The sequence below is a fragment of the Pan paniscus genome, chromosome 2 (genome assembly GCF_029289425.2).
Source record: "Pan paniscus chromosome 2, NHGRI_mPanPan1-v2.0_pri, whole genome shotgun sequence".
Lineage (NCBI taxonomy): Eukaryota > Metazoa > Chordata > Mammalia > Primates > Hominidae > Pan > Pan paniscus.
The window spans coordinates 29160093-29180232 of record NC_085926.1 but is presented as its reverse complement, the minus strand read 5'-3'; the positions used below and the strand labels follow the sequence as shown (position 1 = coordinate 29180232).

The window sequence follows — 20140 nt, the reverse complement described above, 5'->3', positions numbered from 1 at the left end:
AGTTCTATATTTAAAGAAAAACCCTGGGTGGTTTCCCAGCTCACGTTCAACTAATAAAAGAATTGTCTATACAGTTGGAGTATTTTTCTTATAAGTACTTTTACTTGAAGACATTTTCAACAAAATGTCACCCTATGTTCTGATCAAGCAAAGCATAAATTCCCCATGACATATCACTGTGTTAGTTGGCACCAGCTCAGATAACAGGCACTTTAAATCACTGACAGCGGTTCAAGTCCTTTGCCCCACACATTTTGGATTTGCCCACTAAATCTCCTTAAATTGCTGTTCTATGAAAGCAATTCAAAAATATTACATTTTTATACATAGTTTCAATCAAATGTTTTTTGAAAAAAATAAAATTTATTGAGTGATAGCACTATTTAGACATCTATTTATTATTCACTAATTTATTTATTCAGCTAACATTTAGTGAATATGTAATATGCTCCAGGCATTGTTTCAGGAACTGGAGCAAAGCCAACGTAGGCCATGCTGTCTAATAGGGGAGAGACAATAAAGAGCATAAAACAAACCAAATTAAAAGAATAAACAGGTAAGATAAATACATCCACTAGAAAACAGAGCATCTAACAGCGGCCCAATTTAAGATCTATGTACAGCAAGCGGTTTATTTTTTACATTGCCAGTACAAAACATGCACAGCTAACTGAAGATATTCTGCTTACACCTCTTCTCATGAACATTATTGAATTCAAATGAGATTCAAATGTGCTGACCTGTCGCATAGCTTGCAACAAATCACTCTGAATTATTTTAATCTTTCCTCCAGGACTACTAAAAATTCTGCTCTCTTCTATGTTTTCACATTCATATAGATAATAAATTACACGATTTCCATTGTGTTGCCTATTTTGGTTGTTTGGATTCAGCTTTGTATATTTGTTCTCTCACTTCTTATAGCTCTTCAGTAAACAAGAGAACCCCAAGCAAAACAGCTTGCTGTTACAGTCTCATACTCTAATTGTATTGAAATAACAGCCATTACAATAGGATTGAATAACCAAAGCTGATCAATATATGCTCTGGTACTGGCAACATCAAATGATCTAGATGTGTTCACCCTCTTCCACCTTTCCTATGTCAAAATTCACAACCCAATCTCATCAAAGATGAGGAGGTAAAAGGAAAGGAATCATGCCTCTTTAAATCAGATATCCAATTTGTGGCAGTTTCTGAAGGCTATCACTGAGATGCTCAATTTGACCAGGTCAAATTTCATTTGTCTTGTACTTTTATTACTCTCAAAGCTAGTAAAACGTGTTTGCAATAGAAAAAAGGAAAACAAAAATGACCTTCCCCATTTGCTTGCCAGATTTTTAAAAGTAGGTTGATTTTGTCCCTTTGAAATACACAGCTAGCTTGAAGGCTCTCTCTTCTACTTTCTCTATTTAAAGATTGTTGTACTTTTTGGACTCAAAGAGAAGTGTTAGACTGGATAAACATAGAATACAATTCTATTCATGGTGATGACACCATTTAACATTTATTGAACACTAACTATGTGCTGGAGTAGTTTTATATGTTTTTGTTTCGATATCTTATTTAATATTGAAAACAACTGTTATTACAACTTCTGCTTCTGTTTGCTTGTTAGACTGCTCTGCCCCTAATTTACCTTCTACTTTCTTTCAATCTATTGCTTTCTTCAGCTAATTTTTTATTTAGCTTACATCCTGTGATTTGTTATTTTAAAAATGCACTTGGAGAGCCATAACCTCTCTTACTGCTCATCTGGAAACTCAAACAAATCATAGAGATTCTACAAGTAACTGAGCTTGGCTGAAGTCCCTCAGAAGGACAGCTGGGTTTCCGTTGTAAATTTATGATCACTAATTTCAAATGGAAACATAGCAGGGGCTGGCAATCATAGTACATTTCCTTGGCCAACTCACTTTCACATTGTCTGCAACAACATCAACTTTTTCTACTTTTTTCAAAGATCTAATTTCTAACCCTTCCACTCTATCTTGCCCCCTTAATCTCAGAAGACCCTGCCTTCTACTTTAGTGAAAAGAGTAGAAGCAGCTGGATGGAGATGCTCTCAGCTCCCTTGTATAAAAACTACTCATTCACTGAATGGGAGCTACAGCTCCCATTTCTTTGACCTTCATGATCCCTTAAGTTCCTGCAGAGGGGTGCCCTTTCTACCATCCCAGCCAAATGAGGCTTTTTATTTCTTCTTCAGTTCCTTTTATCTTCTTGCTTCTTAGTAACTTTTATGTTTCTCATCTTTCATATATCCAACCAGTTCTTCTCAACTGATGATCACGTTCATCAGAATTTAAACACGCTCAAGCCTCTCCTACTTTCAACTATCCCTTCACCTATCACCCTAAGTTCTTTACATTCCTTCTTTCATTTCATAGACACATTTTTTTGAAACAGGGTATTCCACATTTAATATTTATTTATACCCTCAATCTACTTGATATTGGATTAAAAGCCCATCTGTATGGAAACAGCTCTAGCTGGGCACTGAGAGGTAGAAAAAACCTGCTCATTTTACAAAGACAGCAGTGGCAGAGCTGAGATTTAAACTCATGCCAGTTTGATTCTAGAACCCAAGATATTAATTCTAATAAGTTAGACAGCATTTAAAAAATTAACCTGGCCGGGCATGGTGGCTCACGCCTATAATCCCAGCATTTTGGGAGGCCAAGGCGGGTGGATCACCTGAGGTCAGGAGTTTGAGACCAGCCTGGTCAACATGGTGAAATCCCATCTCTACTAAAAATACAGAAAATTAGCCGGGCATTGTGGTGGGCACCTGTAATCTGAGCTACACAGGAGGCTGAGGCAGGAGAATCACTTGAACCTGGGAAGAGGAGGGTGCAGTGAGCTGAGATTGTGCCATTGCACTCCAGCCTGGGCAACAAGAGCAAAACTCCATCTCAAAAAAAAAAAAAAAAAAAAAAAATTAACCGACATTCATCCAAATTACAAAAACATTAATCTTTTGATCTATTTCAGTCTTAGATATTTACTTTAAAGCTATGTTTTCACAACTGCAGATTGACATATGTACAGGATTATTCATTCTTTACAGCAAATATTTAGAAACAAATTAAATGCCTCTAAATAGAGGACTGGAAAAATAGATTATGTTATATGGATAAAGCTGAATACTATATAATTGTGTAAAACAATGAAGAAGCTGTCTAATTACTGATCTAGAAATATACTAAGATATGTTAAGTTTTTAAAAGTAGATGAATTTGTATGTATGATTTGTATAAAAATGAGGGAAAATGAGAATACTTGTATTTTCTGACTTTTGCATAAAGAGACATATGCAAGCATTTATAACAAAAGTGTTTACCTCATGTTGGCGGATGTTTGGAACTGGGAAAATAGGAGAAAGTGAGCAGGAGTGTGACTTATCACAGTACACCATTATATGCCTTTTGAGTTTTGAACCATGATATTGTGATAGATATTTAAACATTGAATTTTAATTGTTGCCATATGGATTTCTCATGATGAGTAGAAAAATACTCAAGCATAATGTAAAACATTAATAGTATCATAGTTTGATTTATGTATTTGCTGTATCACATCACCCTCTATAACTTTTCCAGTAGCTTCCTCCTGCAACCAAAGTAAAATCCACCTTTTCATCAAGGCCTACAAGGTTCTATCTGCAATAAATTTATCAAAATATATGCAAAAGTATTCCCAGAATGACAACATGATTTTCCCAATTAAGAAAGTACTGACTTCTTAGAAAAATGGATGAAAATTACTCATACCAATCCACATCATTGCGGATTTCAGATCACATACACAGCATTGGGAATTAAATGTCATCTGATTTCTGAACATCAACATTCAAAACTGGGAGACAATGCAGAACTGCATTCCACATTCTAAGAAGAAAAATGATTTATAACTTAGAATTCTATATCCAAACTATCAATCAAATATGAATGAAGAATAAGGCAAAATTAACCTCTCACATAACCCTTTTTGGGAAGCTATTGGAAGACAGAGGCCCCCAAAACAAAGGAGTAAGCAAAGGGAAAGGAAGACATCAGTGCCAGAAGATAGAGGATTCAATGAAGGAAAGAAGGCAGAAGAAAATCTCCAGAACTGTAGAAGGAGATCCCAGGACATCAGCTCTGCAGCAGGTTAGGTGAGCAACTGTCCAGATTAGAATGGGAAAACTAAGCAAACAACAACAAAAGTGAGATTATTAATTTCAGGGTATATAAGAAACTACAAAAAAGAATGTATAACACTAGTATAAGACATGGCACAGCTGTTTGTTAAGCTTTATGTTTTATGAACCCTAAATCATCATCTAACAAAACATTAAGATATAGCTATGTTTAAAGAAGATAGAGAAGTATGTCTATGAATGTGTGAGAGTTAAAGCTTAAACTTCTATAACAGAAAAAACCAGTAGATAATATCAAAATTGAAATATTAAGACATAGAAGGGAAGGTATATTACTGAGAATGACACAGAGAATTCTCCAGGAAATTACTGGATCATTTCCAAGTAGTTGCCCCTAGAAGCAGAAAGCAGAGGGAGAATTGAGAACTGCCATTTTTTCTCATTTTTACAAAGATATATTGGATTAACTAAAAATACGAATAGCGATAAAACATTGAAAATTAAAGAAGGAAAGAAAGGGAAAATATCCTCAACATCTGAACTTGAAGTAAAAATTATTAGTCAATAGTTACATCTCCATCATTGTTAAAGAGACAGAAAGGAGAAATTCAACAACCTTATTTCTTTGGCATTCTTAGAATGATACAAAATTAATAAAAGATCTGTTAAGAAGTGCAATTAATATTCTTCTGGGGAAAAGATTGAGAGTTTATTCATTCTTCATAGCTGTTTTCTAATTCATCTTCCATTCTTAGACTAGAAACTCTTACTAAAATTAATGGTAGCTATTTGAGTGTAAGAAAAAGGACAGTATATTCTTCTACAATCTGGGAAGTACTTAATGAAAACAATGAGGGAAGGGATTCTTTCTGAATTAAAAATAATTTCTAATGGCCACATAGCATTCTTAAAAATAAAATAACACTAAATACCTCATTATTTACCAGCATTATTACTGCTTTAGAGAAGTAAAATAACAACTTTCAAAAATTTCCTAAATTCACAAGCATTTATGTATTACTAAACTTGAATATTACCGGTAGTACACACTAAAATTATTTCATCTATTCATATATTATTTGTGTTGGGAAAATTTTTATCACCACTACATTTCATTTAAATTTGCAATAAACTCAAGATTTTAGCTGCAATATTATAGTACTGTATGATTTTTAAATTCTTACTAAATTTCTTGAATTTTGTGCTCAATGATGAAACAAAAGGACTATAGTCATTATAGTTATTGTAAAGAAGAAAAACATTTCTTCTAAATTAAAATATCATTAAATAATTCCCTTTCTCCTTTAGATATTATGAGGTTTCCTATTTGGGGTTTTCTTTGGTTTGAGTCAGTTTACTGTAATTGAGGCCAATTTATTTTTAAAATAAGATTTTTTTTCATTTCTAAACATTTAAAAAAGTTTAATCTTGAAAATACAGAAAAATTAAAAGAAGAAAATAAATCACCAGTGTTTTCTCCGTGGCTCCTCTGAACACTGATGCCACATGATGAGATGGTAGAATTTCTAATGGTCTAATTGCCTGAGATACTATTTGGAGTAGAGTTCTCCAGGAAAGTAGGAGAGCAGAGCAATAAATAAATCTTTTTAAAATTAAACCACTAAAATATCAGGAATATTTTGTTTCTATAGTAATATCTAGCTGATTCTGACAAATACCATCCCCAACTCTCACTCTATCAACCTCTACAGAAGAGGGAAGAAGAGAGAGAAGGAGAAATGAAGAGAGGGAAAGCCAACCAGCCTGGATCAATTTGCTCTGTATAGGAAGATTTTGATGCTAACCTGTGCCACACATACTAAAGCATGAGAAGGCTTAGGTAAAGATGGTCGTAGTTCTAGGATAAACTATAACCAGTTCTAGTACTACAAAATGAAACAAAAACCCAGGCCAAAAATTTCTGAGAGAATGTGTCAGACAATACAAAAGGTATCAATAATTGTAGTGATAATCACCAACAATGGCTGAGGGGACTATTTAACGCCAAATCCAGTTCTAACCATTTTGCAAATGTAAACATATCTATTTGCAAAACTCTATGAGGCAGATACTAATGGTATCTCCCATTATCAAATGAATAAACTGCGACACAGGGTGGTATGTAATTTTGCAATGTCACACGAGTAGTGAATAACAGAGCTGAGATTTAAGTCCAAGAAGGCCGACTCAAGAAAATGTGCTCTCATCTACCAGGCTATGTTGCGTTATGAGAAATTAGAAGAATGCAGTTCTTCATATGAGAAAATGACACATTAATGGAGTTACCTATAAAACAGATGTAGATATATTTTGTATAGTAACTTATGGAGTATCCAATCCCATTGCTTATATTTGCTTTAAGACTTGTTGACTTCCTTATATTTCTGACATGTTCCCCCACTAGAAAATAGATTCATTTCCAGAGGTAAAGCAGTAAGTGACAGAGGCTGAACAAGATAGAAGGAAAAACGAGGACCTTTGTTGTTGCTAACATGTCCCCTTCCATTTTGGGGGAGAGGGGGAAGCATAAAGGCTAGGAGTTTTGAAGGCAGAAAGACCTAAATTTGAATCCTGGATGTTACTGAGCAACTCATTTTATAAATGAAGAGACTGAGATTCTATGATAATATTAAGCCTTGGTTTCTTCATTTGTAAAATAGCAATTAAAAAGTCTACCTCAGAGATTTACTGTGACATTAAATCAATATATTATGGGAGATGCTCATCACAATGACCAACTGATACAGTAGTGAACAGATTGCTAGTAAGAAGCCATCTGATTGAAACTTGTTTGGCAAAAGGGGAATTTATTAGCTCCTATGATTGCTGCTTTAAGAAGAGGCTGAAACTATTTACAATAGCAAAGACTTGGTACCAACCGAAATGTCCATCAGTGATTGACTGGATAAAGAAAATGTGGCACATATACACCATGGAATACTATGCAGCCAGAAAAAGAATGAGTTCATGTCCTTTGCAGGGACATGAATGAAGTTGGAAACCATCATTCTCAACAAACTAACACAAGAACAGAAAACCGAACACCGCATGTTCTCACTCATAAGTGGGAGTTGAACAACGAGAACACATGGACACAGGGAGGGGAACATCACACACTGGGGCCTGTCAGGTGTTGGGGGAAAGGGGAGGGAGAGCATTAGGACAAATACCTAATGCATGTGGGGCTTAAAACCTAGATGACGGGTTGATGGGTGCAGCAAACCACCATGGCACGTGTATACCTATGTAACAAACCTGCACGTTCTGCACATGTAACCCAGAACTTAAAGTAAAAAAAAAAAGAAATAAAAATGCTTCATCTGAGGGGACCTCTGTGCCAGCTTCCAGGAGCCTTGAGGTTCTGGGCATGGAGGGAGCTTCTGCGGAAGGACTGCCACAACAGGGACAGGTGTAGAGGGAAGCTGGCGTTCTTCTTCCCTGACTGCTTCCTGGGCCCCTTGGATGGAGCCCCTAGGCTGTGTCCAGGGCTGTGTAAAATGCTGATTGGAATAGAAGTAAAGGGTAGAATGAGAAAGGGGCAGGGCGCAAGTCGCACTGCATCCAGGGGAAGGGGCAGAGCTGAGCTGAGCAGCGCTGTGAGTGGCTGAAAGTAGGAAATGGGAGGAAGTGAGGGGGACTTTAAAGGCAGAAAGATTTCATTTTAATTTATCCACTGCATGATACTGCAATAAAACTCTCCTCATATTAATAAATCCCCCAAGAAAAAAAAAAGGAAGAGGCTGAATCAGTCATCTTGGTCTGGTCTCTTACTATCTTTCAGCTCTGCTTCCTTCAGAAGCATCTCCATTCTCAGGCAAGTGTAATTCTCAAAGAGGCAAAATGTCTCCCAAAGTCTCCAGGACAATATTCTACTTCATAATTGTCCACAAGGAAAATGAAATGCCTCCTTGCCAGGTGGTCAAAGGAAAATCCTAAAAACGTTTCTGATTGAAATTGATTGATTTGGTTTCATGACGTGCCTATGTATAGTGCTCTATTGGCCAGACCTGGATGATATGACCACCTTGAGAACAAAAACTGGGATTAATTCTACCCCAAATCACATATTGAAATAGGAGAAGAATGAGTGTCCAAAAAGGGAAAAGAGGAATGAATGATGCACGAAAAGAACAACTAATATCAACTAAAACCAAACATTTATATTATAATTCATAAATAGATAAGGGGGACATTATGGAATTAGTAAAGTTCTTCTTGTCAAGATGAACTGATATTAATTGGTTAGACCTTAGAATACTGTTAAGGCAATGCCAAGAGTTACTTCTCAAAGCACTAAAATGCATCAATAGTAATAGTAATGAAGTGTTTTACAGAATGTAATTTTATAATATGAAAATACTTAATTTTGACCAGGTTAAAGCAAGCTAAGCATTGTAGAAATTAATGTATTTATTTATATTAAAAAATTTAAATCCTTGGAAATAATGTATATATAGCATGAAACATTTTCTCTTAGCTAAATGCCATGGCCCTCAGTTAATTTGGGAGTAATGACCTTCCTGTTTTATTATAAGCTTTTTTTTTTTTTTCTGAGACAGAGTTTGCCACGTCACTCAGGTTGGAGTGTAGTGGCACCATCTCGGCTCACTGCAACCACCACCTCATGGGTTCAAGCGATTCCCCTGCCTCAGCCTCTCAAGTGGCTGGGAATACAGGCATGGGCCACCACGCCTGGCTAATTTTTGTATTTTTGGTAGAGACGGGGTTTTACCATGTTGGCCAGGCTGGTCTCAAACTCCTGGCCTCAAGTGATCTGCCCGCCTCGGCCTCCCAGAGTGCTGGGATTACAGGCGTGAGCCACTGCACCAAGTCCCAAGTTTTCTTTTTAAAAAACTACATTCTTTCCAACAATATTCCAATGAGCCAAGCAGCTTATGAATGTAGGGAAAAGCTCACAACTCACAAGGGTACTTAGGGTTCTTTGGGTGGTTAAATACAACATGACAAAACATTTTAACAAGCTATATTGTTTTTTGTTGCATATTGGAAATAACTACTTATAATTTAAGAACTACTAATAAATGTTTTCATTTTCCAATTTTATGTTAAACAATGATTAGCAAACAACTATATACCCTGCAGACGAAATCTGGCCTGCCACCTGTTTTTGCAAATAAAGTTTTATTGGAATACACACCTATCTATTTACGTATTGTCCATGTTTTTTGCACTACAATTGCAAAATGGAGTGGTTGTGGCAGAGACTATATGACCCACAAGTCTAAAATATTTATTATTTAGACCTTTATAAAAAAAAAGTTTGCTGACTCCTTATATGGACAAAATAGGCAAACTACATCAATGACTCTAGGTCAAAAAATTTTCAACTCTATAATATAGAAAAGCAAAATGTTCTTTTTCATGGTTCAATAATATTATGGCAGCTGTTTGTACAAGCCATCAATAGCATCTGTGTTTTTAAACGATTTTGTATTTGTTTTGCTAAATCATGGAATGTACATTGTAATTTTAAAACTGCATAGAGATTTCTCTGGGTCCTCACATAATTTGTAATCTAACAGCAAAAATACTTGGTTCTGAAACATTGCAATGATATTTGAGGACAGAATACCAGGAAACACCAATATGATATTCTGATGAATATTTATGAGCACCTCCACCTGGCCTTCAAGTTTTCCATGCTTCAGTGCTAATGTATTTGTGTCTGCATAGAGAAATGTGTGTGTGTATGTGTGTGTGTGTGTGTGTGTGTATGTGTGCGTGTAGGCTGGGGAAAGGGAGAACTATTCTGATCCAACTTTTCATAAAATAACCACGTATGTTAAGTTCATATTATTGCCCTCCTTCCCTACTTTTATATTCTAATTGAAGATCATCATGGATTCATCAAACTCTTATGAGCATCTTTAGATCCTAAGTGTAGAATCCTCTTCTGATTCTTGTTTACTCACTGTCTCCATTTATGTAATTTTCTCTCCTTTTTTGAAATATTTTTTTTCTATTTCTCTTACATCATTTCCATTAGCACACAAGCATGCTATATTAACTCCCTCCAGTTTACACTAATTTCTTTCATTATCTTTACAATTACACATTGAAAGACCTTTCTATATTTGCTCTAGTCACTTGTTCTCTTCCATTCTCTCTTGAATTCACTCCAATCTGATTTTTGGCCCCCTGCTTCATACTCCATTGAAACTATCCTCAAGTTGTTAACGACTCCCACATTTCTCAAATCTACATTCAATTCTCAATGCTTATTTTACTCAGGCTTTCAGCAAAACATGAATGTCTACCAATACCTTCTCCTTAAAACAGCTTCTTTGCCTGGCTTCTGAGATACCACACTCTTCTTATTTTCTTAGTAGTTCTCTGGATGTTTCTCAGTCACTCTGATTGGCCTAGTCCTATTTATCTGACTTCTAAACATTAGAGTTGCTCTAGATTTATTCATCAGATATCTTCTCATTTTCTACATTCCCTTTCTAGGTGAATTTATCCAGTCTTATGCTTTCAAATAATTTTGTTATACTGATTAACTTCTATACTGGTTTTTAGTTTCCAATTGGCATGAACAACAGGATGCCTTTGCTGTCTTTCTCAGGGATATGTCATCTGTCCTTCTCTCTGCTGTAATCCCATAATCTAGTCCACAGGGACCTTGTTCTTCTGGACGTTCTGTAGATCACCACATTGGTGTACCACACTGATGGCATAGTGCTGTTTAGACCTGGTGAACATGAAAAACAATAAACCTTAGGTGCCTTACTTGGACACATAAATGCCAGAGGATAGTCAAAAACCACAAAAATTCTGAGGCCCACTATCTGTGAAGTTTCTAAGACTCCAATGGTCTGGAGCAAGTTGAACTACTTCTTCCATAGTGAAAGACAAATTGTAGCAACTTGCACTACCTGGAATTAGGAAAGAGGCAGAATGCTAATTTGGTATCTTTGGGTTTTGAAGGCAAAATATAGCACATTTGAGTATGCTGTTCCAAATAATGTAAAGGGTAATTTTAAGGCTTCTAATTTTGGGTGGGGCCTAGAGAAAGAGAAGATTCTGCTATAGATTCAGAGTGCAATGAAAGCTGCTGTATCATTTGGGCCTTATGACCCATCAGATCCCATGGGTTTACAGGATTTGTGGCACATATGGGTGTTTCATAACCTGCTATTATCCATTAATAGAACAGCCACAGTGTATACTTTTAAGGTTTAGGACAAAGGCTTATCCTATTTACAGATTATTTATTCTCTTTTTGAGGAACATCTCCTAGATTACTACCGGGATCTCATGGATACTGTACACTTGACCGTGGTACACCAAGTGACCATGCATCTTGAGATACCTATGTTTCATTTAGCCTATCAAACCAGAAGTTTGGGCATATACACCTGTGATCCACTAAGTGCAAATGAGATATTAGAGATGGATTTGGAGCAGGCCCTGAAGGAAGAAGTAGGTTTTGTGAGTAAGTGATTCCTCTAGCACCTACTCCTGCTACTTTGTCTCCTCTCTCTCACTCTCTACTTAAGGCTTCATGGGAAGTTCCTATGAAAATTTTGGCCAAGGATAAAAACTTGGGCTTGGTTTACAGCATGATATCCTGAAAGCAACTGGACATAGATTGCTTCAGTATCACTGCCTCAATCTGGCTAGTTCTTAAAGATAAAAGTGAGTGGAGAACATCCAGCTGGAGAGAATTTGAACAGTATATTCTGTGCTCCTTTCTCTAGATTCAAAGATGGCCAAAGGAAAGGATCTACACTGATTAATAGGCAGTGGCTAATAATGTGGTTGAATGGTCAGGGACTTGAAAAGAACAAACTTGGAAGACTGGTGGCAAGAAAGTTTGTGGAGAAGTTATGTGATAGATCTCCCCGAATAGATACATGTAAAGATATTTTTGTCCTATATGAATTATAACATAAGTGACATCCACTACAGAAAAGGCTCTCAATAATCAGGTGGTCAAAAGATACACAGTGGATATCAGCCTCTTTCTCTAGTCATTCTAGTGCTTGCTAAATGTGTTAATTGAAAACATAACCCAAGCTGAAATGATAGAGGGTACCCATGTGTTCAAAGTATGGACATCCCCCACCAAAGCTGATATGACTCTCACCATTGTTGAGTAATTGCAAGCATCAGAAAGAAAGGCAGAACTTCCTACATGATATCAATCCCAAGGAGACCAAATAGCCACCTAATAAGTAGCAAGTGAATTACACTTGGACCCTTCTATCACAATGGGAGTAGTGATTTGTTCTCATAGGTGTACACACTTATTCTGGCTACTGATTTGTATTTTTATTTGCAATGCTTCTGACAGCATTATCATCTCACGACACATTTCTTCTAATGAAGCAACTAAATTTTATAGCAAAAATCTGAGCAAATAGACTCATGCACAAAGAATTTACTGGCTTTACTACATACACCACCATCCAGAGGAGCTGACCTGATAGGTCAGCAGAATGGCCTATTGAAGACTCAGATGTGGCCTTCATTGGAAACAACACCGTAAAACTTTGGAGTATTAACCTACAGCTTCCAGTATAGTATTTGAAACAGAGAGCAATATGCAATGCTGTTTCTCCCCCGTTGCCAGAATACTATGGTAGAAGAAAGACTAGTTTCTCTCACTATTACAACAAACTTGCCACTCATAAAATTATTGTTTTCTTCTCCTCCAGATTTGGGTTCTGCTAATTTAGCTATCTTATTCCCAAGGGAAGAGTGGTTTGGCCAGGTAACACGACAAGAGTTCCACGTGACTGGAAGCTGACACCACCACTTGGTCGTTTTGGGCTCTTTGTACTACTGAAGTAATAGGCAAAGGTGATTAAATATTGCTTGGGTACTCAATGTAATTTACCAAGAGGGAATCAGGTTGATGTCATCCAATGGTGGCAAGGAGTAATATGTCTGGCACCCATGAGATTGTTCGAGATACCTATTCATATTTTTATGTCCAATAGTATAACTTATTGGAAAGCTACAAGAAAACATAAAGTCACAGACACTGAGAATTCAAGCCTTTCAGACCTTTCTGAACTGAAGGCTTTGTTTAACCCACCAATTTAAAAACTGTTCAGATGAAGGACTGGCTGATGGAATGAGGAATATGTGATGGGTAACGGAAGGAGGGAGTTATAAATATCAACAACATCCTCATGTTCAGTTATGCAAATGGGGACTGTAATAGAAATTTATATATGATTTTCTCCTTATTGTGTGTTCATTAATAATATATTAATTGTATCACCCTCCTCATTTCTTTTATCATATAAGGACCTTTAAGTTACAGAATATTCAGGTGGGATGTAAATGAATTAGAAGAAGAATAAACAAGAGATAGAAATACTGACTGTTGAGTTTGTCTCTTCCCTGTATGGGAGATCAGAGAGGGTCACAGTTATATAAAGAAAAGCAAAAAACACACTAAAAACCCTCCAATAGATTCCTATCTTGTTCTGAATTAGATGCAAAGCATATAACTTGGCTAGAAGGTGACTAAAAGATCTGCTTCCCAGAAAAATTTCAGGCCTCAACTCTTACCAGTCCCCTTTATATACCCTCTGCTCCAGTCACACTAATCTCCTTAGTATTCCTCGAATACCCAAGCACATCCCAACTCAGGGCCATTGCACTTGCTGTGACCTCTGCTTGACCTATTCCCCATTTCAATGGGGTCTCTACATAAATGCCCCTTATAAGAGGCCCTTTCCTGACCACTCTCTCTAAAGCACCCCTTGTCATTTCTCTCTAACCTTTACCCTACTCTATTTTTCTTCTTAGCATACCACCATATTACAGATTAAATCCTTATTACGTATCCATTATTTTTGAAAATATTTTAATATTTAATAATATTTATTATTAGATTATTTTTCTTCTCCTCTATCCAAAATATAAAATCCACAAAGACAAGGATGCTATTTTTGTTCATTACACAACATAATGTCTGGGATACAGTACCAGAATCAGGATATCTTTTTACTTTGCACCACCCATCTACCCTCTATTTACTGTTGAGGTAATCAAGGGATTCACTGATGTCATATGTTATGCTCCTCAACAAATTTAACCTTGTCAAATGAGCACAGTATCAAACACAGCACTGGATTCATCATTTAATAAGTGACACACAATTCTATAAAGGCAATGCCTCTTCCTCGGTGCCAAATTTGACGCTTGACTACTTGTTTGCCTTTTTCAGAGTATTTACTTACTTACCAACTCTTGCATCAGGATCCAATGAAAAGAAGTGAAAAATTAGTGTCCCATTAAGAGTGAAAGGCCAAAGGTTTCCTCTAAATATTATCAGCTTGTCAAGCCTCTGGTCTCTGTTTTTACCTCCCTAAGAAAACATATGCCTGCCTATGCTTCTGTTCCTGACTTGAGCAAAATCACAGGCTAACTCATTGTCACAGAAGTAGGTTGTACTTGTAGGCATTATGGGAACATCTGTTCTCTTGTGATGTTGTTTTAAGCTGGAAAAAAAAAAACCCATATATCATTAAATATTCCACCCAAATGATTCCACATGTCCATGTTCTGCAGAGATGGAGGTATGAAAATACAGAAAGACAAAATGAGGATGCATCTGTTGTATCTGATTACTCTCAAGGTTCTTTTGTAACTCAAACCTGGTGTAAAACTATTTAGAGAAGAAATGGCTCTTGAAAGAATTTGAGGAAAAATATGAAGCATGAACACTTCATGACAGGTTACTGGTTGCCCCAATATCTGCTCACTTTTTACATAGGGTTACAATTTTAGTTGGCACATGATCAACAAGAGAAAAACATGATTTATCATTTCCTCTTTGTGATTAAATATCACCATGTGACTATATTCTAGCCAATGGACATGAGATGTCATGTGTCAACTTTACGGCCAATGGATGTGAAAGGTGATGGGTTCTTCTTACACTTTTAAATGTGAGGGAATCTCTTCATAACTTGCTTAAATGGTTATTATTTTGGATGTCTCTTACAACTTCCAGACTGATACCCAATACATTTAGAGTACTTTGACAGACTCAATGTGTCATTCAAAGCCCACTTCTTGTGAAATAAAGTATAGTTTGTAAGAGCACAGATTTAAGCCAATCTTTGGGTTTGCATCTTGGTTCACCATTTATTAGCTGTGAAACCTTGGTGATGTGATTTTACATCTCTGTGCTTTCAGCAAAGTCAGAAAAGTAGTAGTGCTACCACACAAGTTTGCCGCTAAATGCAATGAGCTACAATCCTTTACATGCTTACAATAGAACGTGGCACTTAGTAAGCACTCAATAAGCATTATCTAATATTATTTATTTAGAAATGACCCAAGGCAAGTCATTTATTCAGCCAAGTTTGCATCATCACAATGAAGCTTTCTTTGTGTCATAAAAGTTTCATTCCCTTAGCAGCTTGTCTGACAATCCCTGCTTGAGGGAGAACTGCCTTTTCTGAGAAAATTTTCTTATAGCCCAATTAAGGTAGGTGAGTATGTTGGGGCATGAGTGGAAACTGCTGCCAAAATTTTTAAAATGTGGCTTGATTACTCTGAAGAGAGCCAGAAGAGATATTTCCTTTAACCCAGGGGTGTGTAAAGAAGGAAGTGACAAGTCAAGGAAATGGTAGCAGGCTGTGTGACATCTGTCATCCCCTCTCTGGGGCAATGAACTACTCAGTGAATTTACTCAAGCCTAGTATGGTGTATTAGTCTGTTTTCAGGCTGCTGACAAAGACATACCCCAGACTGGGCAATTTACAAAAGAAAGAGGTTTAATGGGGTTACAGTTCCACATGGCTGGGGAGGTCTCACAATCATGATGGAAGGCAAGGAGGAAAAAGTCACATCTTAAATGGATGGTGGCAGGCAAAAAAAGAGAGCTTGTGCAGGGAAACTCCAATTTTTAAAACCATAAGATCTTGTGAGACGTATTCACTATCACGAGAAGAGCATGGAAAGACCCATCCCCATGATTCAATTATCTCCCACTGGTCCCTCCCACAACATGTGGGAATTATGGGAGCTACAGGGTGAGATTTGGCTGGAGACACAGAGCCAAACCATATCATTCCACCCCTGGCCCCTCCCAAACCTCATGTCTGCACATTTCAAACCAATCATGCCTGGGTAGATGTTCAGGTCACCTCAGTGCTTGGACCTGGGCAATCAAGTTAAGTTCAGGTAGACATCCGCTTGCAGATGCCCTTCCCATCTCCCCATCGCCATTCCAGGGAAAATGACCACATTTTACCTGGTGTTTCCCTTGTACTATGTACATACCTCTTTTCTCTCAGCTATTATGCTGTACTGTGTTGCTTTTTGTTTCTTAAATACCTTTTCTCCTATTAGAATGTGGATCCTAGTGGTAGGGATTATGTTTTATTTCTCTCTGTACTCCAACTTCTTGCAGAGAATGCAACTGCTTGTTGAAGGAATTATATCACATAATGCCCAGGTTTCTACTTTTCCACTCATATTCACAAACAAAGAGAAGAGGGTAGTTGGCACAGCCATCTATGATGATAAGCGAAGATAGTGAGAGACAGAAGAACTAAAGCTGTTCCATTATGTGCCAGTTGTGATGATCACAATAACTTGTCTAACATGTTATATTTTGTCAGTCAAAACTCCCAATGCCTAATCATTTTTTCAAAGGTAGGCTTAGTTTAGTAAGAGCATTACATTTATTCAAAATACCTGTTTAAATACTTTTAGTAGTATCTTTTCTTGCACTGCTCAGTGGAAGCAAATGAAATATCTTAGAATCCCAATTGGGAGGAAATCTTTAATTCCCACACTAGATTGTCTGCTACATAGATCATCACCTTTCTTCTACTTCCATAAGCTTTTCAGGATCTCTTGACTTATTCAGTTTTTTAAGATCAGTGGAAATCTTGCTTAAAAAAATACAGAAAACATATGTTAGTCATTTGGGACCAAGGAGGGTGAGACATTCATGGGAAACATTTAAATGATGTGTAGATGATGAGAACAACTATCCCTCGGCACTACTGACACTGTACCCTTCAAGGACTCAGGGCATTTGGAGAGATTAGAGAGACTGGTTAATGCTTTCATATGTGTAATTATGTGCAGATCAATTCTTTAGTTTACATGTGGGTGCTGGTAATGCTCACAAGAAAGAAAGTAATGGGAAGTACAAAACAAAATTCTTGGGCTGTGAGCTCTCCTGGAAAGGAAGATGGATTTATGATTTGCTGTGCCCCTGTCCCTGCTAACACCAAATGGAACCAATAGAGATTGTTAATTCAATAATTATCAAATGCATTAAATGTGACTTTTTATTACTGTCATTTTGGAGTATTGCATTTTATTTTTTAGGTTTAATACACTTTTATACAGGGAGTCCATTTGGGGATTTCAACCTTAAAATCTGACAGAGTTCATCTGTAGCAGAGTAAATGCAAATAATATTCAACCCAACTTGTAAAGGACAGTATGTGTGGCTTAAGAGCAACTTATGGTGGAAAAAGAAAGCCCTAGTGTACTATGCACAGAAAAATCTCATTACCTTCTATTGATGGATGATGTTTCTTTGCAAAGCTGTTCTGCTCCTTACTAAAATGAGCAAAGGTACTACAAATTCAAAATTTTAAGGTGGGAGAGAAAGGGACTTAGATTTATGCACAGTAAATGCATGGATGATTTAGGCAAACCCAAAGGACAAAGAAAGTTGACAAAACCACATGAAGGATACAGACATCCAATCATTTAGCATTTATTGATTTAGTTTCCCATCTGCAGCACAGCTTATCATTTACAATACCTCACCCTCCACTGCTACTGAATCACAGTACTTCTAAAGTTGGCTCTAAAATTCTTATTGACTCCATAGACCCTGCCTCAATCACATAATCATTTGCATTTAGAATCTTTAAAGATTTGCAAGGTCTCTCAGGGACAGCAAGCAGATGTAAAAAGGCATGAAAAGGAGCTGAAGTGGTGACAAGTGAGGCATGAAGGATTGGAAGAACAGGACTAAAAGGAAACAAGTGTGAAAATATGGAGGAAAGCTAGACCCGGCCACAGTAGGAGGACATCTGAAAACTCAACTGCGGCAGAAACAAACGAGTTTGGCCAATATCCATATACTAAAGGCAGATTCTTTGTTTGCTTAACTTACTTTAGTGAATGTACCATTAACAAATTAGAACTGCTAATCATTTGATTTGTGAAGCCCCACAGTTGATTTAACAGCTCTGTGCTTGTGGTAATACCCAAACCCAAAAGGATTAAATTATAATGTAGGATCTTAATCTGATGAGTTACTTTGAAAGTTTAATTATATTTGTGCAACAGTAATTTAAAGAATTATAACAGGGCTTTTACAATATCCTTATTAATGATAGGGTTTGTTCTGGTTTTCCTCTTCAGCCAAATTTTTCTCATGGCACAGCATATTGGTAACAAGCTTAATAACTGGTTTTAGAATATAGTATCTATCATTTTATGACACTGGGTCAATTTCCAGTCTTTAAATCTACATTTCCTTGTCTCTAAAATGGTGACGACAGCAGCCTCTATCTCATAGGTAACTAATAGAATTAAATGAAATAATAGTTTAAAATTTTTATTCATTGCCAAACATAATTAGCACTCAATAAATGTTAGCTGTTCCTGCTACTGTTATCATAAGGCTCATCTCAGGCACAATATGTTTAAGGAATGTTCCCATTTGGGAATACATTGTATAAGAATGAGGAGATCTGTTTAAATGCTGCACCTTCCAAGATAGAATTGTTCCCACAAAAAAAACTATGAACTAATATTTACTTAATTCCCTTCCCCCAAGTCTTGGGTTATCTAAGGTAAGCCACTTAAGCCCCTGTTTCTTTATATCTATCACATTAGAAAACATAACACTGTGTGCTTCAAAGAATTCCTTTGATAAATATGAAATAATGACTTTAAATGGTTTAGAAAATATCAAGTACTTATGCCAGACTAAATGATATTGACCTAGAAACATATTTAGCAATTATGCATAGCTTAGGTAAGATAGAGAAATTATTTAAATCTTCTTCACCATACTGCTAAAGATTTTCAGGTTATAGCCTGCTTATTTTGATTAATTTTATCTCTATCTAAACATGATAAACAGATAAAATAGCATGCCTTTGAATCTTATGCTGACACTAACAAAATATGTGAAATAAACAGTATAATAAATGCCAAATGTCTATTTAAATATAATACATTTTCATGTGATTTTTCTTAAAATCATCTGGCTTTCTTCTGAGGCTTTGGGAATTGTTCTTATCATGAGAACATAAATTCTAGTACGTGCTAACAATGGATACTAAGATAATACAATTCTTTTTGAAATATACACAAATAAAAAACATTTTAAAGGCATACAAATAGTTTTCCGTTAAGTGTGATTTTCAAGAAACACTAATACCTATTCTCTAACCATCAAAGAAAAAGAACTCCAGGGGAGCAAAAAGAAAATCCATTTTTCAGCCTCAAACAAGGGAGAAACCATCTGTGCTAAATCATAAAACAAATGCACTGAAGTTTATATCAATATACACATGGGAAGGAGGTTATTTACTCTGTGGAGGAAAAATCCTCGTTATATTTAATCATGTGAATTTCATAGGCAAGTAGATTCTAGACTATTTTTATGTTTTTAAAAAATGTTTAAAGTTTTCATCTTAAAGAAATATAGTCAATCCAATGTCAATTAAACCCCTCAAATAGAGCTAAGTTCAGGAACCTCCTTATCTCTATCCATAATGTTCTGAATTTAAATTCTGCAAGGGGATGTTAGAGAATGTGTTATTCACATCTTTTCAAGTTAATTCCTTCTCTCTAGCAATTTTTCACATCATCCTTTTTGCACATTAACTGATTCTGCTTATAATCTCCCAAAGGCCTAACCCAGATTAACTAAGAAAGAATGCAAAAAACACTGCAGTAAGAAAGTGCTCTAGAAGGCATCATTGCTTTTAATTAGGTTACTTATAAATTGTTCCTAATAGA

The 20140-nt window shown here is 36.3% G+C and overlaps 1 protein-coding gene across 5 annotated transcripts in view; it reads right to left on the bottom strand.

Annotated features, from left to right (window-relative positions):
* RBMS3 (RNA binding motif single stranded interacting protein 3) overlaps positions 1 to 20140 on the bottom strand; it is a 1476433-nt gene that overhangs the window by 811020 nt on the left and 645273 nt on the right. The gene's annotated exons all lie outside the window — the stretch shown is intronic.